Source organism: Pseudophryne corroboree, chromosome 8 (genome assembly GCF_028390025.1).
Source record: "Pseudophryne corroboree isolate aPseCor3 chromosome 8, aPseCor3.hap2, whole genome shotgun sequence".
Lineage (NCBI taxonomy): Eukaryota > Metazoa > Chordata > Amphibia > Anura > Myobatrachidae > Pseudophryne > Pseudophryne corroboree.
The window spans coordinates 76,470,168-76,495,531 of record NC_086451.1 but is presented as its reverse complement, the minus strand read 5'-3'; positions in this window follow the sequence as shown (position 1 = coordinate 76,495,531).

Sequence of the window (25,364 nt, the reverse complement as noted above, 5' to 3'; positions counted from 1 at the left end):
TGCGGATGAGGGGGGCAGGTGTGGGGGTGACATATAAGGGGGGTGAATGGTGGAAGGGGCCTGGAGGTGCTGTGGGTGGTGAAGGGGTGGAGGAGTGGGAGCCACGGGTGGTGTAGGGGGTCTGGAGGCACAGCATGTGGGGGAGGGGTGAAGTGCCGCTTGTGGTGGAGGGGAAGGTGCGGAGGTGTGGTGCATTGGGGAGAGGTCTGGAGGCGCTGCGGGTACTGTACATGCCATAAAAGGTAGTTGGAGGGTATGCAGTAACAGGGCCAGGACAGGGGTGACAGGGTCAGAACAGGGGTGACGGTGCCAGGACAGGGGTGACAGGGCAAGGACAGGGGTGACAGGGCCAGGACAGAAATGATAGGGACAGGATAGGGGTGACAGGGCCAGGGTAGGGGCGGCAGGACCAGGACAGGGGTGACGGGGCCAGTATAGGGTTGACAGGGCAAGCACAGGGGTGACAGGGCCAGGATAGGGGTAACAGGGCTAGCATAAGGGTGACAGGGCCAGGATAAGGGTGAAAGGGCCAGGATAAGGGTGGCAGGGCAAGGCCAGGGGTGACAGGGACATGACAGAACACAGGGCACGGGAGAGATTGGTATTAGGGACAAAACAGTGGTGACAGACAGATGTGTCTTACCGGAGTCACTGCTGCTGGCTGCTGCTGTTCCACTCCAACCTGTTGGGATCTGCTGCTGCTGGAGACTTGGCATGGCTGACTCTCTCAGGCTGGAGTCCTGCTTTCACTGCCCGTCCGCATCCCTCCCCCCCCTCCTCAGTCACACACCGCAGACCTCGCGCAGCTGCCGGGCACTGTGGTAAGGTGAGACTGGAAATGACTGGTTAGCCCCCTGGAGATGCTGCGGCTGGAGGGAGGAGGGGGTCATAGCATGCACGTGGCGCGGACCTCATGGCTTCCGGGCACTGTGGTAAGGGGAGATTGGGAGTGACTGGTTAGCTCCCAGGAGACGCTGCGGCTGGAGGGAGGAGTGGGTCAGAGCCTGCAAGCAGCTCGGATTTCTGCAGCGCTACCCGCCAGCTAAAGTGTGTGAATGAGCTGGGCGCACTCCACTGCGGGTGGCAGCGCTGCAGCTAGCGGTGGGGTTGCCGGGGCTGGAGATAACAGAGGCAGTATGGAACCTGCACAGCGGCAGGTGCCCCACAAAACTGCAGCTAAGAAGCGTGGAGTGTGCCAGAAAGTGACGCTCCTCTGCACCAGAGAGACCCGATGTGGGGGGTCAAGCACACAGTGAGCCGGTGCCCGTCTGTCTGTATGACATACCCCTCACACAACCCCATACCTCCCAAATGTCCAGATTTTCGCGGGACAGTCCCATTTTTTGGGGTCTGTCCCGCTGTCCCACCCGCGGGTCGCAGTGTCCGGCGGTGGGGGGGGGGGCATTTGGAAAGCTCCTGTACTCGCTGTTCTGCTTAGCAGAGCAGCGGTGAATAGTGGAGACAGAGGGAGAGGGGGCATCAGGGGGTACGGATTAATGGGGGGGTTCCAGCAGCAGAGCCGGATTAAGGGGGGGGGGGGCAGGGGATACGTACCGTTGGCCCCACAGTTTTAGGGGGCCCCCCGGCTGGAGTAGCTCTGTCCCAGCTCAGAAGCCCCCCCCCCCCCCGTCCTGCCAGCAACAGCGGCAGCATTGTGCTACAGTCAGCACACGCTGCTGCATATTGGCAGGTCTGTGGTGTTGCAGGGAGGCAGCAGTCTCCCTGCTTTCTTCTCCCTGTGCGGGTGTGTAAGGGGGAGCGACCACCCCCTCTGGATTTAGCCCTAGCTGAGGGGCCAAAATCCCATTTAAAAAAAATATCGGAATTTGCATAAGGGGGCGTGGCCGCGCGGTCCGCGATTAGGCCACGCCCCCAACCCCCAGCAGGCACAGCAATGAGATAGGGCTCCCCTGTCTCAAGTGCCCTGGGCCCCCCAGACTCATAATCAGCCCCTGGGAGCATGCCAGCAGCTCACAGAGCGCTGGGCATGCTCCCTCACTGACGAAAACGGGGACCCTCCCGTGAAGCCACGCCCCCTTTTCGCCGAGTGTGTTTCCTTCCTTCTGCCTGGAGAAAGCTCCTGCAGAAAGCTGGGAGGTCTGCAGCCCTGCCTGTGCCATGCCCAATGCCCATGCTATCTGCTTCTGCTCCTAGTCTCCTGTAGATTTGGCCAGATCTCTGTGACTCATTTGACTAACTCCGCCCACTGTTGTGACTCCGCCCAGCGTTAGCAAATGAATCACAAGGTCACAGAATAGGGCTATTATATAGGAGATATATATATATTATTATTATTTTTTTATTATTATTATTATTTTTTTGAACTTTCAACTTGGTTCAAACTGCATGGAGCCACAAGGCTTTAGACAAAGCACACCAGTTCAGTACAGTACAAACAATAGAAAAATATCTATTACATTTTTTATTTTTCTAGTTTTGAACTTGCAGCTCAGCTCAGACTGCGTGGATCACAGGGCTTATAGATGCAATTGAACAAAATGCACTACGGTAAAGCACACCAACAGTGCAAACAATAGATCTATATCTATTTTTTTTCTAAACTTGCACCTTTATTCAAACTGTGTGGATCACAGGTCTTATAGATGCACGTGAACAAAGTGCACCAAACAGTACAAACAATATATATATATATATATTTTTTTTTTATTATTTTTTTTTTTTTTTTTTTAATCTTGCAGGTTTATTCAAACTGCATGGATCATAGGGCTTATAGATGCACGTGAACAAAGCGCACTGGGGTAAAGCACACCAAACAGTGCAATTTACAGCAGAGTACAGTGCAGCATACAGCAGCGTGCCCCCTATATACACAGTTACTTTATACAGCACAGCCACTTGTGAGTCTGGAGTCTCAGTACAGCCAATACAGCAGATTATAGCGCAGCATTCAGCAGCGTGCATTAGTGTGAAATGACGCAGAGTTCCGGCTGCGGTGCCTTATATAGGATTCAAGTACCATGAAAATCCGATGCCAGGAGGATGACGTTCGGCCTTGAAGTGGGATCCGAGTCTGGTGGCTCAGGTGAACTCAAATCCCCGATGTTCAGAGTGGTCTGTCATCTCTAATTATAATGCCCTCCGGTTCATTCCATACCACATTACAATGTGCAGGTGACATAACTAGATATTTGTTGGCCAGAAGGCAAAAGTTTGTAAGGCCCCCTATGTACCACCCAATGGGGAAAAATGTATATAACACATGTAACTTGACAGGGAAGGTGGCCCCCTCTCAGCTCTGTGCCCCATAGCAGCTGCACTCCTTGCACCTATGGTAGCTATGCCCTTCCTCTTGCCTGACCTTCACATTTCTGTGTCACTATCTGATATTACAGGTTGAGTATCCCTTATCCAAAATGCTTGGGACCAGAGGTATTTTGGATATTGGATTTTTCCGTATTTTGGAATAATTGCATACCATAATGAGATATCATGGTGATGGGACCTAAATCTAAGCACAGAATGCATTTATGTTACATATACACCTTGTACACACAGCCTGAAGGTCATTTTAGCCAATATTTTTTATAACTTTGTGCATTAAACAAAGTGTGTCTACATTCACACAATTTATTTATGTTACATATACACCTTATACACACAGCCTGAAGGTCATTTAATACAATATTTTTAATAACTTTGTGTGTTAAACAAAGTTTGTGTACATTGAGCCATCAAAAAACAAAGGTTTAATTGTCTCACTCTCACTCAAAAAAGTCTGTATTTCGGAATATTCCGTATTTCGGAATATTTGGATATGGGATACTCAACCTGTACTAATGTCAGCATTATGGAAACAAATTCTACTTGACAATTAGAGGTTGTGCTTAATCCTTCCTCTCTGCATGATGACCTCAGAGTTATGTCTGAGAATCTATAATGCATCTTCTATGAAAATACCTCCAGCAAACAATCTTCTGTGTCCTGTAATTCATTCTGTAAACGTGTCCTCGGCTATGCTCCTAAATATACAGGCACAGATGCTCACTAATCCCAAATTTGTCAGATTAAACATGCTGCCAGAGCACCTGACCGCTCGCTGTCATCTTCAACACAGATGAAACGTCAGCTGTTCGGAGACAGTGATGGATCTGTGAGTCACACCTGATTCATGGATGGCCCCCATTCTGTCCCCATAGAATGTAGATTAGAAAACTCCAGGATGCTTTGATAAGCAGTTGTTCACAAGCGTTTTACTAAACCCAGAACATTAGTAATGCAGTCATGAACAGCAGAATTGATTCAGCCCCATAACACCACCACCCATGGAATTATTTTCAGCTACTCTCAGTTTTCACTGAAATTAACTAGTACTCAAGAGAAACAAGAATCCAAAGATTAATACTGGGAAAGAGTCTGGGGTGGTAGCAGCTGCTCTTATCAGAGTGATAGATTGGATAGACTTAAATAGTTTTAATAAAATCACATTTTCGATTTCAGAACACTTAGGGCCTAATTCAGACCTGATCGCAGCAGCAAAATTGATTTCTAATGGGCAAAACCATGTGCATTGCGGGGGAAGGGGAGTAAGGGGAGGCAGATGTAACATGTGCAGAGAGAGTTAGATTTGGGTGGGGTGTGTTCAAACTGAAATCTAAATTGCAGTGTTAAAATAAAGCAGCCAGTATTTACCCTGCACAGAAACAAAATAACCCTCCCAAATCTAACTCTATTCTGCACATGTTATATCTGCCCCCCCCTCTCCCCTGCAGTGCACATGGTTTTGCCCATTAGAGAACAATTTTGCTGATGCGATCAGGTCTGAATTAGGCCCTTTGTTCTACACCAGGGGTTCCCAACCATAGTTCTCAAGACACACTAACAGTCCAGGTTTTAAGAAAGCCATAGTGACTTAATTAGTCCCTCAGTTATTTAGAATTAACCATATGTGCTGAAGCATGGAATCACTAAAACATGCTTACCGACTTTCCGGCTGCCACATGTGGGAGGGGACAGCCAGGTCGGTATTACAAGAAATGTGGCATCACCATGGGTGGGCGGTATGGGGCGTGGATGCCCGATGACATCATTGTGGAACCGCCCCCGCTATTTAATGATCTAATTACTGGTACCGTATAGCGGGGGCAGGACTACAATGATGCGGTACAGCGCAAATCGCGTCATCTGCCTCCCTGGACTGCCCACTATGAAGGACGGCTGCCGGGGTGAGGCTGGGTCTGGGCCTACCTTTCCGAGGGGGGGGGGGGGGGGGGAGGGGGCAGGAGTGACACCTGATTTTTTCAGAGCCTCCTGGATGTTCTAGGAGGGTAGGCAAATATGCACTAACACCTAAACTGTTATACACCTTTTCTGCTGCTGCAATAACCCAGGTTATTGCCAGGTTAACCTGGGTTGCAGTAAAGTGGAAAAGGGTCCCTGAAAGTGATCCGGAAATCCGACACTGGTAGCTATAAGGGTTGGACCCGAGAATAACCTTGTCTACTGCTGTATTACTTAAATGTTCTGTATTACTGTATGTACATTGTTTTCATGTAAACCTCCTTGAGTCCTGTTGGAGAAAGAGCGCTATATAAATAAAATATTTGTTATTATTATTATTATTATTATTACACCCTTACCTCACCGTGGCGAATGTCCACTCATCATTGGTTGTTGTTGTTGTTGTTGTTATTATTATTATTATTAGCATTATTTATTTATTTATACAGTGCCAACATACAGGCCCTTTCAGAGGTTCATAGAGGCCCACAGAAACTCAAATTAAGAGACTCCCCACCCCCTCGTCCTTTAAAAAAAAAAAAAAAACATTTAAAATGTATTTTTAATTGATTTTACTCTATAAAATTGACAAATAAAATACTATATATATATATATATATATATATATATTAATAGAAATATTCGGAGGTACTAGATTATTGGAGATTTCAAAAGTGCTTTCTAAGCTTAGGCGCTAGGTTTGAACTTTTAATACCTGTATTTGGAAATTGCCAAATTAGCAAATGTTTTATAGCTCAGTATGCAAAAACTGTAAATCGTAAAAATTTTTAGGCTAGGCGTAGGCCTGGTGAAATTTCCCCCCTAGCCCCCCACTACCCCGCCGGTAGGGCCTGCCAAAATATTATGCAGTGCTTTACAGATCTAAGAGGCCTATTTATCACCATCCGCATCCAGGATGCGGATGACAGGTGATAAAATCGCTCCAACTCGCACTGCGATAATTGACTACATCGCAGGGATGTATCAATATTCGCGTGCAGGGAAAGAGCTTGCGGTCAAGCTCTGTCCCTGTGATGATACTCTGCAGCATCATCGGGGTATTTTTCAGAAAAAATACCCCGATGTCCTGCTGCGCATGCGCCGCCCCCGCTGACACCGCCGCTACTGCCGCCGCTCGGTCGACTCCCCCCGTCGCGACTTCCCCCGCGCGCCGTGGACACCCTCCCCCAGAAGATCAATATACTCACCAGTCCAGGGAGCCGGTCCGCGCTGTTCCTGCTGGGCTGCCCGGAGCTGGATCCTGTGCGCTGCGGTGACCCCCGGTGCTGTAAAGTGCGCTGCCGCTTTGCAGCGTCACTTTACTGCACCGGGGTCACTTTGCAGCACATGGGGGACCCGGCGCCTGGCAGCGCTCACCAGAGCAGCGGATACCGGCTCCCTGGACAGGTCAGTATGGGGGTATTTTTTGTTTGTTTGTTTTTTGTTTTTTTTACACTGTGATCAGCTTTTGTGTCCATCAGACACACATAGCTGATCACTCTGCCGGGTCCCCGCTCAGCTTTCTCTGCCAGGGGCCTTTACACAGATTGGATCAGTGATAGAGAGGAGCCCAGAGTCGGCCATAGGCATAGGCAAACTAGGCAATTGCCTAGGGCATTTGATATGCCTAGGGGCATCAGCAACTCCTGCTGATTAAAATGATATGCGGCATGCCTATATTCTGTGTGTAGCATTTCATATGCAGATACAGCCACAGTCTCACACAGTATATAGGCATGCTGCATATAATTTTAATCAGCAGAAGCTGCTTGTGCATCTTAGCCACATAGCAATGCAAATAAGATGCATTTTCATAAAAAAATGTGCCCGACGTTAGCATTGAGGCAAGATTTATGAGGACACATCTGTATCCAAGCAGAGGCAGATGTCACAGTGTTAGTGGCAGTGTGAGTGTTGTGTGCATGTGAGTGGGTTGGTTGTGCAGTAGTGTTCAGAATATGTGTAAGGAGCATTATGTGTGTCATGTAAAAATGCATTAATAATGTGCAACATATGTGTAAGGGGCACTATGTGTGTCATTATGTGTATAAGGGCATTAATAATGTGCGGCATATGTGTAACAGGGTACTACTGTATGTGTGTCATTATAGGGACACTAATAATGTGCAGCAAATGTGTAGGGGGCACTATGTGTGTCATTATGTGTATAAGGGCATTAATGTGCGGCATATGTGTAAGGGACATTACGTGTAAAAGGGCATTAATAAAGGTTGTCATAATGTGTAAGGCGCATTATGTTTATAAGGACATTAATAATGGGTCTCATATGTGTAAGGGGCATTACTGTGTGGCATTATGTGTATAAGGTGCTCTACTATGTGGCGTTGCGTATAGAAATGGCACTACTGTGTCGTAATGTGAATAAAGAGCAATAGGGTGTGGTATAATGTGAATAAGGAGCAATTCAGTGTGATGTAATGTGAATAAGGGGCTCTACTGTGAGGAGTAATGTTTATAAGGTAAAGTGATACTACTGTGGGATGTAATATGAATTATGGACACTATCGCATGATCAAATGTGAATAAAGTTGCAGTACTGTGTGGCGTAATTGGAATTGGGGTTACTATTGTGTGGCCATGCCCCTTGCCAGCAAAAACATACCCCTTTTTGGGCTGTGCGCCAAATGTGCGAACTGTTCCTATTTAAAATATAGGGGTTCAAACCCCAAAATAAGGACTGCTATGGATGAGGGGTGATGGTGCTGGGAAAGTAGTGCAAGGTCAAAGGCGGAACCAGCGGTGGTGCTAGGGGGCACTAGCCAAAATCTTGCCTAGGGCATCATATTGGTTAGGGCCGGCTCTAGAGGAGCCTGTAGCGGAACAAGGGTGTAGGGTGCTGATCTCCCGATGACTGTCTTCGCACAAGGTAAGTGGTTAATGGGTGAAGTCATGTTGCTTGTACACAGCAGCAAGATGGTGGCCATCCTAGTTAGGGAATGAAATTTCCCCAGAGGAGCCATTTTGTTGGAGACTATGCAGTAGCAGACTCCACTTCTAACAACCTCAACCTACAGCACTGAGGCCTTTGCTTAAAAGCATGGAGAAGATCTGCAACAGCATACCCTCTAACATTTTACACATAAAAATCGTTACAAACGCCAAAAAGGGGGCATGGCCACGGGTAAAGGGGACGTACCACGTCCCTTTATCTATACTTTCAATGGATGTTTGGAGAGCCAAAAATCGGTAGACCATAAAAAAAAGGTACTGTACCTGGCAAAAAGGTACAGTTGGAGGGTATGCAACAGTGCACCCAGGGCCGTAACTAGGTGTGTGCAGATGGTGCCTTGCACACAGCGCATTTGTCCTGTGGGCGCACCATCTGCATCCACCCTAATCGTCCGACATTGTAGCCACGGCAGTGCTTATCAGGCAGAACATGTATCAGCCGTTTGCTCGGCCGCCCTTCCTGCTGTTGTGATATGTTGCTTCCTGGTATCGGAGGCATCGGCTAAGCTGACGCTAAGGAGACAACAGTAATGTAAGTTACTGTTGTTGCTGCACCAGATGGCAGGGTGGGTCGGATTGTGCCACCATGGAACCCACTGGATGGAGCGCCCCTGTTAACCTATTCCGCATGCACAGAGCCACGCCCCCGATCCTCCCCCACATGTGAGTGTGTGTAGGGGAGTCTGTAGGATGCCAGGCAGGGTGTGATGGTGTGCAGAGGTCACCAAGAAGGCTGCAGCAGCTGTGTGACATGTTCGGGATCTCTCCCCAGTGACTGCATAGTGAGACTACTGTAACCCCGCCCACAAGCCCGGGGCCACGCCCCCGTTTCAACCCGACATACGAGTGTGTGTAGGGGAGTCAGGAGGATGCCAGGCAGGATGTGACAGTGTGCAGGGGTCACCAAGAAGGCTGCAGCATTGTGACATCTCTCTCCGGGATCATCTCACCCCAGTGTTTGAACAGAGTGAGTAACCCCACCCCCACTGCCCACTGTAACCACACCCCCATTACTTAGGTGTCCTCATAGATAGCAAGCTAAGCAGTAGTACCCAAAGTAGGACTGCAGCAAAGAAGGCTAATAAGATATTAGCATGCATAAAACGGGGAATTGATGCTAGGGACGAGAGTATTATACTCCCGTTATATAAATCACTAGTGAGGCCACACCTTGAATACTGTGTACAATTCTGGGCACCGTACTACAAAAAGGATATCCTGGAGCTTGAAAAGGTACAGAGGAGGGCGACCAAACTAATTAAGGGCATGGAGACGATGGAATACAAGGAAAGGCTTGAAAGACTAGGCATATTTACATTGGAAAAGCGGAGACTAAGAGGGGATATGATCAACATCTACAAATATATAAGGGGACAATCAGGGCCGGTTCAAGGGCGCAGAGCGCCCCGGGCAGGAAAGGGGTGTGGCCTAATACAGGGGGCGTGGTGAGTCACGCCCCCTGTACATTGAAAGCGCCGCTTGAATGCTGAGCGGTGCGCGATGACGTCATCGCGCACCGCACAGCAAAAGGTCCTCTCCACGAAGAGAAACTAGACGCTATGCGTCTAGTTCCCTTCGTGGAGAGGACCTTTGCTGTGCGGTGCGCGATGACGTCATCGCGCACCGCTCAGCAGTTACTCTCCACGAAGGGAAACTAGACGCATAGCGTCTAGTTCCCTTCACAGGAGGCGCCGAGGACGGGGACGGCAGCGGGCAGCGGAGGCGGACGGGGGACACAGCGGGCAGCAGTGGCGGATCTTGCCACAGTGCGGCGCCCTCCGGATGGCGCCAGCGCCCTCCGGAAGGCGGCGCCCCGGGCAAAAGTCCTGCTTGCCCGTGGCAAGAACCGCCACTGGGGACAATACACAGAGCTTGCGCGGGACCTGTTTTTGGTTAGATCAACACAGAGGACTCGTGGACACTCGCTCAGGTTAGAGGAGAGGAGATTCCGCACAATACGGCGTAAAGGCTTTTTCACGGTAAGGACAATACGTGTTTGGAATTCCCTGGCCGAGGGAGTTGTAATGGCGGAATCTGTCAACACCTTTAAGAATGGGTTAGATAAATTCCTATTGGATAAGGATATCCAGGGGTATGGTGCATAGTCATGCATTATAGTTACTATAAATAGGGATAAAATGCAATGGCTGACAGCAGCATCAGTCAGAAATTTTAGTCAAATTATCATGCATAGGACACCACAAATAGGTTGAACTCGATGGACAATTGTCTTTTTTCAACCTCAGATACTATGTTACTATGTTACTATTACTCTCCCAGACATGGGGGTAATTCTGAGTTGATCGCAGCAGGAATTTTGGGGGTCATTCCGAGTTGTTCGCTCGCAAGCTGCTTTTAGCAGCTTTGCACACGCTAAGCCGCCGCCTACTGGGAGTGAATCTTAGCTTCTTAAAATTGCGAACGAAAGATTTGCAATGTTGCGATAAGACATCTCTGTGCAGTTTCTGAGTAACTCGAAACTTACTCGGCATCTGCGATCAGTTCAGTGCTTGTCGTTCCTGGTTTGACGTCACAAACACACCCAGCGTTCGCCCAGACACTCCTCCGTTTCTCCAGCCACTCCCGCGTTTTTCCCAGAAATGGTAGCGTTTTTTCACACACACCCATAAAACGGCCAGTTTCCGCCCAGAAACACCCACTTCCTGTCAATCACAGTACGATCACCAGAACGAAGAAAAACCGTGAGTAAAATTCCTAACTACATAGCAAATTTACTTGGCGCAGTCGCAGTGCGAACATTGCGCATGCGCACTAAGCGGAAATTCGCTGCGATGCAAAGAAATTTACAGAGCGAACAACTCGGAATGACCCCCTTTGTTAGCAGTTGGGCAAAACCATGTGCACTGCAGGGGGGGCAGATAGCGTTAGATTTGGGTGGGTTATTTTGTTTCTGTGCAGGGTAAATACTGGCTGCTTTTACATTGCAATTTAGATTGCAGATTGAACACACCACACCCAAATCTAACTCTCTCTGCACATGTTATATCTTCCTCCCCTGCAGTGCACATGGTTTTGCCCAACTGCTAACAAAAATCCTGCTGCGATCAACTCGGAATTACCCCCCATGACCACATCCGCGTAGTCATTATAGGGAACTATGGAAAGTAGAGGCATTGAATACTGACATCTCCCTAGTGAGCAATGTGTCAGTCACAGTCAGTATGTCCTCTATAAATGTATATATTATGTTTATTGAGGTGCGGGTCCATAACTAAATGCAGGCATATGGTGTTTAGCACAGAGTGCACTTGTGCTGTGGGCACACCATCTGCATACCCCCCTATTGGCTGCCACCAGCTGCAGCGATGCCCACTACATTTTATAACCATAGCGTTGCGCCCAGCTTCCTCTCTGTCGGACGCATCGCTGCTGATATACAATAGCCGGCAGCGCTGGGCAGCAGTCTCAATCTACTCATGTGCTCCTCCCCACTACTCCTCCTCCACTCATGCAGCATCCCAGTGTCCTTCCAGCATACAGGCTGGTCAGGGAATGCACCTCGTCCCGGCAGGGAACCACACAGATGATGCCGGGAGAATGAGTTTGAACAGGGACATCCGCCACCAACTCTGCCAATGCCACCCACACTCTCAGGAAGAGGAAGCTCAGCTCCGCCACCGCTGCTACCGGGTGAGTGCACTGCTGCCACCACTGGCGTGCGCAGCACATTTTATTAGGGGGTGCACCGTCGGAGGGATGTGTCTAGCACCACCTTTTGGGCGTGTCTAGCACCATCTATTGATGGTCAACGCATATAAAATATCCACCTTTGTACCAATCCTAATAAAGCAGATACATTGCCAGATGTTGCGTTGTGCACCAAACAAACACCCCTGATGGCACTCACTGCAATTACAGTGCTCCTCCTCAGCCTGGTCTGGCTCCCCCTCTCTTTCTCCTGCAAGCTGCAGCAGCTTACTTACAAGTCAGTTACTCACTGACACTGACAGTCGCAGACTAGTATTGCCGCTGCTGGAAAAACAAGTGACGTGTCAATGTTGCTGCCGACTGCCTGCCAGTATTGAATTTGTCTTCCTAAGAGGAACGCTGGCTGCATGCTGCTCCTTATCAGTGGCTGGCGTTGGCATAGCATAGAAGGAGAGAGGTGGGCATGTGGCGGGTGTGACGGGTGGGCATGCGAGCAGCATGACGTAATAACGTCACATCACACTGGAGGTGGAGCTGGGAATTTGAAAGCCGATGTCAGTGGCACCTTTGATTAACCCAGGCTTCCGATCGGTAATGCAGTCCTGACAGGGTGCAGTGCAGAGGGGACAGTAATCAGCCTGCTCGGCGATTGCTGCATCCGGCATGTAAGATCGGGGTGCCAGACATTAGGGGGTGCCTGTGCGCACCAGGCACCCCCCCTGCGCACACCTATGGCTGCCACCATTACATTGGTACCTGTGTGCGTGTCTCTCCCCCATGTGCTCAGGATAGGCTTCGGGTACTGGAGCCTAGCTGCTGCTGCCTGCTGCCACTCATGTAAATTAAGCCACAGCATATCTATCCCTCTTCTCACCTCTCTCTCCTCTCACCTCCTCCCACCCATCTCTGTCTCCTTCCCACCACACTCTCTGTCTTGCTACTTGCCACCTTTCTTTCTCTCTCCGAACCCTATCTTTCTCCCTCCTTTCTTTCTTTCTTTCTTTCTTTCTTTCTTTCTTTCTTTCTTTCTTTCTTTCTTTCTTTCTTTCTTTCTTTCTTTCTTTCTTTCTCGTTCTCTCTCTCTCTCTCATGACTCTACCTGTCATAATGTTTAAAAGGGGACTCTACCTGCTGTAATGTGTAATAAGGAGCTCTGCCTGCCATAATAAAAGGGGGCTCTGCTTGCATTTATGTGTGAAGGGGGACTCTATCTGCCGTAATGTGTAAAACGGGACTCCACCTGCCGTAATGTGTAAAACAGAACTCTGCCTGCCGTAATGTGTAAAAGGGGGCTCTACCTGCCGTAATGTGTAAAAGGGAGCTCTGCCTGCCATAATAAAAGGGGGCTCTGCTTGCATTTATGTGTGAAAGGGGGACTCTACCTGCCGTAATGTGTAAAAGGGAGCTCTGCCTGCCGTAATGTGTAAAAGGGGACTCTGCCTGCTGTATTGTGTAAAAGGGGACTCTACCTGCCATAATGTGTAAAACGGGAATGTACCTGCCGTAATGTGTAAAAGGGGGCTCTACCTGCCGTAATGTGTAAAAGGGGACTCTACCTTCCGTAATGTGTATAAGGAGACTCTGTCTGCTGTACTGTGTGTAAGTGGAGCTACTGGGTGACGTAATTTGAATAATGGAGACTACCGTGCAGCGTAATATGAAATAGAATTATTTTGTGGCCACGCCCCTTCCTCATGAAGCCATGCCCCTATATTTTTGTCACACACCAACGGCACGCACTGGCCCTATTTTAAATATGGGGGGCGCCGATGTTGTTTCTTGCACACAGCACTAAAATGTCTAGTTACGGTTACGGCACTGAGTGCACCTAAGGATTTGTCACTGCAATTAAATTCCTTGTCATTGCTTATCTCCTGGGTCTTTGTAGCTTATTATTTCCATTATCTTCTTTTAATTCAATATGACAAAACCTTTAACTAGTCAAACGTTTGGATATGTGCTCAGGTGCTATATCATTCAAAGAAAGGGATATTGGTCACTTAGACAATACTTCACAAAAGTACACTTGCAGGGGATGCAACCTCACGTTTCCAGTAACATGGGAGAGACAACAGGTGATTATGGGCGAGCACTGTTGGACTGGCCCACACAGGCACAGGGGAAACCCCCGGTGTGCACCACTGCTTGTGGCCCACTTCCTGCTCTATGATTCAGGTTCCAGACTGTGTACTTGAATTTCTCTTACGTCCTAGAGGATGCTGGGGTCCACATTAGTACCATGGGGTATAGATGGGTCTACTAGGAGCCATTGGAACTTTAAGAGTTTGAGAGTGTGGGCTGGTTCCTCCCTCTATGCCCCTCCCACCAGACTCAGTTTAGAAAATGTGCCCGAAGCCGATCACAGCTAGGGGAGCTCTACAGAGCTTCTCTGGTAAAAGTTTATTTTTAGAGTTTATTATTTTACAGGGGGCTGCTGGTAACAGCCTCCCTGCTTTGTGGGACTAAGGGGGGGAGTAGTGTCCACCCTGCGGTGTCTGAGCTACTATCTCCGCTGACAGGACACTGAGCTCCTGAGATGCTCAAACGTTCCCTGCCACAGGGGATCGCTCACCCCGGCAGCATGCCGCCACCCCCTTACAGGGCCAGAAGATCAGTGGCGAGTCAGTCAGCGGCTTCCCTAGCAAGCGAGGAGCCGGTGTGAAGATGGCGGCAACAGGGTATGGAGCGCAGTACTAACTGCGCTCCAGGGCTCAGCGGTACACAGTGCGGCGCTGTGAGGGGCACCCTGAGCCAGCGCCTACACCCTACACTGACCTCTAAGCCTGTCAGAGTCCCAGGATCGCTGCCAGCATAATTCCTCAGGCCAGTATAATTCTATGAAGAGCAGGAAGACAGCGCCATTAAGGGGGCGAAAGCTTCTCCTCAGAGCGGACCCATCAACGTTCTGCGCAATTTTCCTGCCTGCAGAAACGCTGTCAGTGAAGAGCAGTCCCTCCATATCAACTCCAGCTATCTCTTACGGTACCAGGGGGTTGTAGAAGGGGGGGGGGGGGGGGAGGCTGTGTACAGACTGTGTAACCTATTAAGGTGCACAGTCAGCGCTGGTTAAGGGTCTCCCTATACCTTAAAAGCACTGTGTGTGGGTTGGCTCCAATTTCTGTCTCTCTCTTGCCATTCTTCATTCTTGGGGGTGAAACTCTGTCTATCCTCCCCTGTGTGTGTGTGGAGTGTCTGGAGTCTCCATTTAGCTATGTCCAGGGACTCTGTGTCATATGCTGCAGAGAATATGTCCTCTTAGGATGATCTCATTCCATGTAATCAGGATTGCACTGTTTTAGCGCAGATACCAGCAAGGGAGCCTGAATGGTTATCCTCTATCAAATCTATGATTTCTCAGATTTCTACTAGGGTTGCACAGAATGAATCTGCAACTCAGGTTTTACAGAACTCTATGGCAGTTTGGTCCGGTTCTGTTACCTCAGGGCCCCCCTCTGTAGGTTCCCACAAACGTGCTCTTGCCCAGATTATGCAAGATGACACGGATACCGATTCTGACACGGCAGACGGTGATGGGGATGTGCTCAGGGGGGGGGGGCGCATCTCTTGCTAAAGGGGTGCAGTTGATGATAGAGGCTATTAGGGATGTGTTGAATATTGCTGATACAACACCTTAGCAGGTTGAGGAGGCTTACTTCACATACAATAAGAAAGCCACGCTAACCTTCCCTGCGTCCAAAGAATTAAATGCTATTTTTGAGAAAGCATGGGAAAACCCGGAGAAAAAAATCCAGATCCCTAGAAGGGTTCTGGTTGCTTTCCCCTTACCTGAGGAGGATAGGAAAAAATGGGAAAACCCACCCATAGTGGACGCGTCTGTATCCAGACTCTCGAAAAAAGGTGGTTTTACCTGTTCCAGGATCTACTGCCTTAAAGGGGCCGGCTGTTCGCTCAAATCCATATACACGGCTTCAGGGGCAATTCTACATACAACTATTGCCTGTGCATGGATTTCCAAAACTATAGTAAAGTGGTCAGGCATGTTACTTGAGGATTTGTATACTATGGATAAAAGTGATGTTGAATTGTTTTTACGTAACATTCAGGATTCTGCAGGATTTATGGTGGAATCCATGAAAGACCTGGGTTCCATGGCTGCAGGGATATCTTCCATGTCTGTCTCAGCTCGTTGAGAACTTTGGCTGCGCCAGTGGTCTGCTGACGTGGAATCCAGGAGAGGTGTGGAGACCCTACCCTACACAGGTCAGGCTCTCTTTGGGGAAGCGTTGGATGCGTGGATCTCCACGGCTACAGCGGGTAAGTCACCCTTTCTTCCTTCAGATGCACCTGCTACGAAGAAACCTTTTTCTTCAGCTGCATCACAGTCCTTTCGGGTTGCTAAAACAAGAAAGACCAAACCGTCCAACACCTTCTTTAGAGGAGGTCGACCAAAATCCAAGAAACCTGCTGCTGCCGGTTCCCAGGAACACAAGCCTGCTTCAGGTACGCCAAAGTCCTCAGCATGACGGTGGACCGTGTGGCCTGGAGGTAGGGCCGGTGGGGGCTAGACTCAGACATTTCAATCACGTCTGGGTGTCATCTGGTCTGGATCCCTGGATACAAGATATTGTGTCCCAGGGGTACCGACTGGAATTTCAAGATCTCCCTCCTCACGGGTTCTTCAAATCAGGCTTGCCAGCTTTGCTGGCAGACAGGGCTATCCCACAGGGAGCCATCCAGAAGTTGGTGGAGGCACAGGTTATTGTACCAGTTCCTCCCCAGATGCAAAGCAAGGGTTACTATTCAAACCTTTTCGTGGTACCGAAACCGGATGGTTCGGTCAGGCCCATTTTGAACTTAAAATCACTAAACCCCTGTCTGAGGGAGTTCAAGTTCAAAATGGAGTCTCTAAGGGCGGTGATATCAGGTCTGGAGAAGGGGGAATTCCTGGTATCCCTGGATATCAAGGATGCGTACCTCCACATTCCGATTTGGCCGCCGCATCAAGCTTATCTCCGATTCGCACTGTTGGACTGTCATTTTCAATTCCAGGCCCTGCCATTCGGCCTCTCCACAGCACCGAGGGTATTCACCAAGGTGATGGCGGAAATTATGGATCTCCTCCGCAGATAAGGGGTGAACATAATTCCATATCTGGACGATCCGCTGATAAAAGCATCGTCCAAGGAGAAGCTGTTACAGTCCATAACGCTCACGACCCAGCTTCTCAGGGAACATGGGGGTATATTTACTTAGATGGGAGTTCTATTTAAGATGGGATGTTGCCCATAGCAACCAATCAGATTCCAGGTATTATCTTCTAGAAGGTGCTAGATAAATGAGAAGTAAAATCTGATTGGTTGCTATGGGCAACATCCCATCTTAAACAGAACTCCCATCTTAGTAAATTTACCCCCTGGTTGGATCCTGAATCTTCCAAAATCACATTTGGAACCAACCAGGAGGTTGTCATTTCTGGGAATGATCCTCGATACGGAAGTGCAGAGGGTGTTTCTTCCAGAGGAAAAAGCGTTGGTGATACAAACAATGGTCCGGGATGTCCTGAAGCCAGCCCGGGTGTCGGTTCATCAGTGCATTCGCCTTCTGGGGAAGATGGTGTCCTCTTACGAGGCTCTGCAGTACGGGAGATTTCATGCTCGATTCTTCCAACTAGATCTCCCGGACAAATGGTTGGGATCTCACCTGTACATGCACCAGAGAATACGTCTGTCGCCAAAGGCCAGGATCTCACTCCTCTGGTGGCTGCAATTACCTCACCTTCTGGAGGGCCACAGGTTCGGGATTCAGGACTGGATCCTTCTAACCACAGATGCAAGTCTCCGGGGCTGGGGCGCAGTCACTCAAGGGGAAACCTTCCAAGGAAGGTGGTCAAGTCTGGAAGCCGGCCTGCCGATAAACATTCTAGAACTAAGAGCCTACAACGGTCTTCTCCAAGTGACCCATCTTCTGAGAAATTGGGCCATTCAGGTGCAGTCGGACAATGTAACGACAGTGGCTTACATAAACCGACAGGGCGGAATGAAGAGCAGAGCTGCAATGTCAGAGGTAACAAAAATCATCCTCTGGGCAGAAAAACACGCGTTGGCGCTGTCTGTAATCTTCATTCTGGGAGTAGACAACTGGGAAGCGGAGTTGCTCAGCAGACACGATCTCCATCCAGGAGAGTGGGGTCTCCATCTGGAGGTGTTCAAGGAGGTAACAGATCTTTGGGGCTTACCCAAAATAGACATGATGGCCTCTCGTCTCAACAAGAAGCTTTGGCGATATTGTTCTAGGTCGAGGGACCTGTAAGCAGTGGCGGTGCACGCCCTAGTGACTCTGTGGGTGTTCCAGTCGGTGTACGTGTTTCCTCCACTTCCACTCATTCCAAGAGTTCTAAAACTCATAAGGAGAACAAGAGTTCAGGCAATCCTCATTGCTCCGGACTGGCCAAGATGGGCTTGGTATGCGGATCTTCTGGATCTACTGCTAGAAGAGCCGAGGCCACTTCTTCTTCGGGAGGACCTGCTGCAGCAGGGGCCATTCGCTTATCAAGACTTACCGCGGCTACGTTTGATGGCATGGAGGTTGAACGCCAGATATTAGCTCGGAAGGGCATTCCAAACAAGGTTATTCCTACCCTGATACAGGCTAGTAAAGGAGTAATGTCAAAGAATTACCATCGCATTTGGAAAAAGTATGTGTCTTGGTGTGAATCCAAGAAGTTTCCTACGGTGGAGTTTAAACTTGGACGATTTCTCCTTTTCTTCCAAGCAGGTGTGGATATGGACCTGAGATTAGGATCCGTAAAGGTCCAGATTTCAGCCCTATCCATTTTCTTCCAGAAACAGTTGGCTACCCTCCCTGAGGTTCAGACCTTTTTGAAGGGAGTTCTGCACATCCAACCTCCCTTTGTGCCGCCTACGGCGCCCTGGGATCTTAACGAGGTGTTGCTGTTCCTCCAGTCGGACTGGTTTGAGCCTCTACAGGAGGTTGAGGTCAAGTTTCTCACGTGGAAGGCTGTCACTTTGTTGGCCTTGTCTTCTGCTAGATGTGTGTCGAAGTTGGGGGCTTTGTCATGTAAAAGCCCATACTTGATCTTCCATGAAGATAGAGCTGAGCTCCGGACACGTCCACAGTTCCTTCCGAAGGTTGTGTTGGCATTTCATATCAACCAACCTATTGTGGTGCCAGTTGCTACTGACTCCTCAGTTTTATCAAAGTCCTTGGAGGTTGTAAGGGCTCTGAAAATCTATGTGAAGAGGACTGCTCGTCACAGAAAATCGGACTCTCTATTTGTCCTGTATGATCCCAAGAAACTTGTGTGTCCTGCTTGTAAGCAGACTATCTCTCGCTGGATTAGGTTCACTATCCAGCATGCGTATTCTATGGCAGGCTTGCCGTGTTCTACGTCTGTTAAGGCCCACTCACTGGGTTCTTCCTGGGTGGCTGCCAGGGTGTCTCGGCTTTACAGCTTTGCTGAGCGGCTACTTGGTCAGGGTCGAACACTTTTGCAAAGTTCTACAAGTTTGATACTTTGGCCACTGAGGACCTGATGTTTGGTCAATCAGTTCTGCAGGAGCCTCAGCGCTCTCCCTCCTGTTCTGGGAGCTTTGGTACATCCTCATGGTACTAATGTGGACCCCAGCATCCTCTAGGACGTAAGAGAAAATAGAATTTTAATTACCTACCGGTAAATTCTTTTCTCGTAGTCCATAAAGGATGCTGGGCGCCCGCCCAGCGCTTCGTGATCCTGCAGTGGTTACTTAGTACAGTACTACTTAGTTCTTGGTTAAGTACTGTTTTGTTACATGGTAAGTAATATTGTTCAGCCATTGCTGATGTTTCAAGCTAGTTAGCTTGGTTTCCCTTGTGTGTGAGCTGGTGTGAATCTCGCCACTATCTGTGTAATATCCTTCTCTTGAAGATGTCCGTTTCCTCGGGCACAGTTTCTAGACTGAGTCTGGTGGGAGGGGCATAGAGGAAGGAGCCAGCCCACACTCTCAAACTCTTAAAGTGCCAATGACTCCTAGTGGACCCGCCTATACCCCATGGTACTAATGTGGACCCCAGCATCCTCTACTGACTACGGGAAAAGGATTTACCGGTAGGTAATTAAAATCCTATTTATACATATGTTGCCTTATACTGCACAGGACTATGGTGTATTCTCCACAGTGTATCGCTGTTATTATTCTCGTACATTATCCTGCAAGCACTAGCAGTAAACTATTTACTATATATATTTACCAAGGAGCCCAGATCATGCTCTCACAATGGTTAGCCAAACCTCTGCAGCGGATGTCACACCCCCTCTGGAGACTGGCCACACCCCTAAATATGGGCCCCTACCACTGCATTCCCCCCCAGTGGGCCCTTCATGCCCCGGTCTGACACTCTGAGCTAGAGCCAAAGATTTGGAAGAAACTGTATGTTCCAGCCTTAAGTTACTTTGTGAACAATGGAATTCACCTAGTGAGAAATATTTAATGTAATGTCTCTGAATGATCAATATATATTGTAAAACATTTACTTGAAATAAGGACTCTCAGGCAGATTTTCTGGCTACAACACAGTATCTTTAGTGGCATCAGACATTGTAGAACAGCATACACAGTCTTGGGCCTGGTCACACAAATACGTACAGAAAATAAACAGATGAACATAAAAGGTTCTAGAACTTCCCATGCTGAATAGTCATTCCGCTGCAGTGGCTTGCAGCCACACATTCCATGTTTCCCTGGCATGGCCAATGTCCACAGTCCCTGGCACTACAAACTGTTTCCTGCTCACTAGCCTCTAGCAGGCATCAGCTCCCAGAACTAGGTAAATGGGATTTTTAAACCCCTGCCCTGCACCTGAATTCCTGCTGTCTCTTGGTAAGCTGGAAAGCCTAGACCTCTGTTTCCCCAGTTGCAGCTGTGCAATTCAAAAATCCCGGAATTATAAAACTCCACTACAGGTTCAGAATGTGCAGGCCTTGTTTTCTCCCTGATCCCACCAGAATGTGGGCAATTGTGGTGAGACACAAGCCCTCCTACCACGAGATATATATATATATATATATATCCAAACTGTTTGTCCCGGCACTCCCTGCTCTTGCAGGTAAATGGCTGCGGTGCCCTCCCAGGTGAGATGAATACTATCTCCCAATATGCAGTGTAGGTAACAATGAGCGGCACTCAGCAGACTTAAGTAAGTCTGCTGAGTGCCGCTCATTGTTACCTACACTATATATATATATATATATATATATATAGTCCTACAAATCAGTCGGCACTCAATTAAAACGGCAACGTCCCCTGGTGCCTGAATCCTATAGCACATAGTATTCCACCATCGGTACAAACGGCACTCTCAGGGTTCTATATATGCAAAAACGCTGGTCCATTTATTTGTGACGTTTCGGAGCTAAGCTCCTTCTTCCAGACAGCACCAGAACAAAGTAACATACAAACACTTACCCCTTCAAATACCCCACCGATCAGCGCCGTTTGCTGCACCTGGCCGCACCTGGAGTCCGGCTCCAACCATGGCGACGTACTTCCGGGCAGATACTACCGGTCGTTGCCATGGTGACACCCCGGTTTGCGTTCCAACCTGGAGGTCGCCATGGAAACACAGGCTCCCAGCGTCCATACAGAGCAGGAAACGGACAGCTGAAACAACATAAAAACAAACATTAATCATAACATCAAAACCTCTAAAATACATCTAACAAACATCTAAACTACACCCACCGGGAGCCCATCTGATACACTCACATGCAATTGCAATATATATGGTTAGAACCTCCAGAGCATGAGCTCCTGAATCATAAACCTATACCATGAGGTCAATTAGTGATACCTGTGGAACAGACATCACATAATACTGTTCCAGTTAATTTTTTCATTCAGACCAAGCTGAGCCATGGTGTTCAACCTGAACATCCACCTGGCCTCAGTCAGTAACAACATTTTACCACGATCCCCCCCTCGAAGAGATTCAGGGACGTGATTGATCATGAAGTAGCGTAATTCAGATAGCAGATGGCCCTTTGCTTTAAAGTGCCATGGCAACGACCGGAAGTATCTGCCCGGAAGTACGTCGCCATGGTTGGAGCCGGACGCCAGGTGCAGCAAATGGCGCTGATCGGTGGGGTATTTGAAGGGGTAAGTTTTTGTATGTTACTTTGTTCTGGTGCTGTCTGGAAGAAGGAGCTTAGCTCCGAAACGTCACAAATAAATGGACCAGCGTATTTGCATATATAGAACCCTGAGAGTGCCGTTTGTACCGATGTTGGAATACTATATATATATATATATATATATATATATTTATTTTATTTTTTTCTCTAACGTCCTAGTGGATGCTGGGGACTCCGTAAGGACCATGGGGAATAGACGGGCTCCGCAGGAGACAGGGCACTTTAAGAAAGAATTTGGATACTGGTGTGCTCTGTCTCCTCCCTCTATGTCCCTCCTCCAGACCTCAGTTTGAATCTGTGCCCGGACGAGCTGGGTGCTGTTTAGTGAGCTCTCCTGAGCTTGCTATAAGAAAGTATTTTGTTAGGTTTTTTTATTTTCAGGGAGATCTGCTGGCAACAGACTCCCTGCATCGTGGGACTGAGGGGAGAGAAGCAGCCCTACTCTCTGCAGATAGGTCCTGCTTCTTAGGCTACTGGACACCATTAGCTCCAGAGGGATCGTACACAGGATCTCACCCTTTGTCGTCCGATCCCGGAGCCGCGCCGCCGTCCCCCTCGCAGAGCCGGAAGACAGAAGCTGGGTGAAAGAAGCAAGAAGACTTCAAAATCGGCGGCAGAAGACTCCAGTCTTCAAACTGAGGTAGCGCACAGCACTGCAGCTGTGCGCCATTGCTCCCACACTAAACCCACATACTCCGGTCACTGTAGGGTGCAGGGCGCAGGGGGGGGGGGGGGGCGCCCTGGGCAGCAATTAGGACCTCTTGGCAAAAGTTGGGCATATATACAGTTGGGCACTGTATACATGCATGAGCCCCCGCCATAATTTTGTACAGAAACGCGGGACAGAAGCCCGCCGCTGAGGGCTTCTTCCTCAGCACTCACCAGCGCCATTTTTTCTCCACAGCTCCGCTGAGAGGAAGCTCCCCAGGCTCTCCCCTGCAGATTCACGGTAGAAGAGGGTAAAAAGAGAGGGGGGGCACATATATTAGGCGCAAAAACATAATATACAGTAGCTACTGGGTTAACACTAAGTTACTGTGTGATTCCTGGGACATATAGCGCTGGGGTGTGTGCTGGCATACTCTCTCTCTGTCTCTCCAAAGGGCCTTGTGGGGGAACTGTCTTCAAAAAGAGCATCCCCTGTGTGTGTGGTGTGTCGGTACGCTTGTGTCGACATGTTTGACGAGGAAGGCTATGTGGAAGCAGAGCGGGAGCAAATTAATGTGGTTTCTCCGCCGACGGCGCCAACACCTGATTGGATGGATATGTGGAAGGTTTTAAATGATAATGTTAATTCCTTGCATAAAAGGTTGGATAAAGCTGAAACCTTAGGACAGTCGGGGTCTCAGCCCATGCCTGATCCTATGTCGCAGAGGCCGTCAGGGTCTCAGAAGCGCCCACTATCCCACGGATTCTGACTCCAAGGTCGATTGCGATGATGCAAAGTTACAGCCTAAATTGGCTAAAGCCATCCGTTATATGATTATAGCAATGAAGGAGGTGTTGCACATCACAGAGGAAACCCCAGTCCCTGACAAGAGGGTTCATATGTATGGGGAAAAAAGGCAGGTGGCGACCTTTTCCCCTTCACATGAGCTAAATGAGTTATGTGAAAAGGCTTGGGAATCTCCAGATAAAAAACTGCAGATTTCCAAACGGATGCTTATGGCGTATCCATTCCCGCCAACGGACAGGTTACGCTGGGAATCCTCCCCTAGGGTGGACAAAGCTCTAACACGCTTATCCAAGAGGGTAGCCCTGCCGTCACAGGATACGGCCACCCTAAAAGATGCTGCGGATAGAAAGCAAGTGGGTACCCTGAAGTACATTTATACACATTCAGGTACCTTACTAAGGTCGGCGATTGCGTCGGCCTGGGTGTGTAGTGCTGTAGCAGCATGGACGGATACCTTATCTGAGGAACTTGATACCTTGGACAAGGATACTATATTAATGACCCTGGGGCATATAAAAGACGCTGTCCTATATATGAGAGATGCTCAAAGAGACATTAGCCTTCTGGGCTCTAGAATAAATGCAATGTCGATTTCTGCCAGAAGGGTCCTGTGGACTCGGCAATGGACAGGCGATGCCGACTCAAAAAGGCACAGGGAGGTTTTACCTTACAAGGGTGAGGAGTTGTTTGGGGAGGGTCTCTCGGACCTGGTCTCCACAGCTACTGCTGGAAAGTCAAATTTTTTGCCATATGTTCCCTCACAACCTAAGAAAGCACCGTATTACCAAATGCAGTCCTTTCGATCACAAAAAGGCAAGAAAGTCAGAGAGGAAAGAAGCTGCACAACACAGCTAGTTCCCAGGAACAGAAGTCCCCCCCGGCTTCCACTAAATCCACCGCATGACGCTGGGGCTCCACAGGCGGAGCTAGGCCCGGTGGGGGCGCGTCTCCGAAATTTCAGCCACAAATGGGTTCCCTCCCAGGTGGATCCCTGGGCAATAGAGATTGTGTCTCAGGGATACAAGCTGGAATTCGAAGAAATGCCCCCTCACCGATACCTCAAATCGGCCCTGCCAGCTTCCCCCTTAGAGAGGGAAATAGTGTTAGCTGCAATTCACAAATTGTATCTTCAGCAGGTGGTGGTCAAGGTTCCCCTCCTTCAACAAGGAAAGGGTTATTATTCGACCATGTTTGTGGTACCGAAACCGGACGGTTCGTTCAGACCCATATTGAATTTAAAATCCCTGATCACATACCTGAAAAGGTTCAAGTTCAAGATGGAATCGCTCAGAGCGGTCATCGCAAGCCTGGAAGGGGGGGATTTTATGGTGTCTCTGGACATAAAGGATGCATACCTTCATGTCCCCATTTATCCACCTCATCAGGCGTACCTCAGATTTGCGGTACAGGATTGTCATTACCAATTCCAGATGTTGCCGTTTGATCTCTCCACGGCACCGAGAATATTTACCAAGGTAATGGTGGAAATTATGGTGCTCCTGCGAAAGCAAGGGGTCACAATTATCCCATACTGGGACGATCTCCTCATAAAGGCGAGGTCCAGAGAGCAGTTGCTGATCAGCGTAGCACGCTCTCGGGAAGTGTTACAACAGCACGGCTGGATTCTAAATATTCCAGTCGCAGTTGATTCCTACGACTCGTCTGCCCTTCCTGGGCATGATTCTGGACAGGTCCGGATCACATCTACAGATGCATCGGCTGATCACCCTATCCCCCAGGGCCAGGGTGTCTCTCCTGTGGTGGCTGCAGAGTGCTCACCTTCTCGAGGGCCGCAGATTCGGCATTCAGGACTGGGTCCTGGTGACCACGGATGCAAGCCTCCGAGGGTGGGGGGCAGTCACACAGGGAAGAAATTTCCAAGGT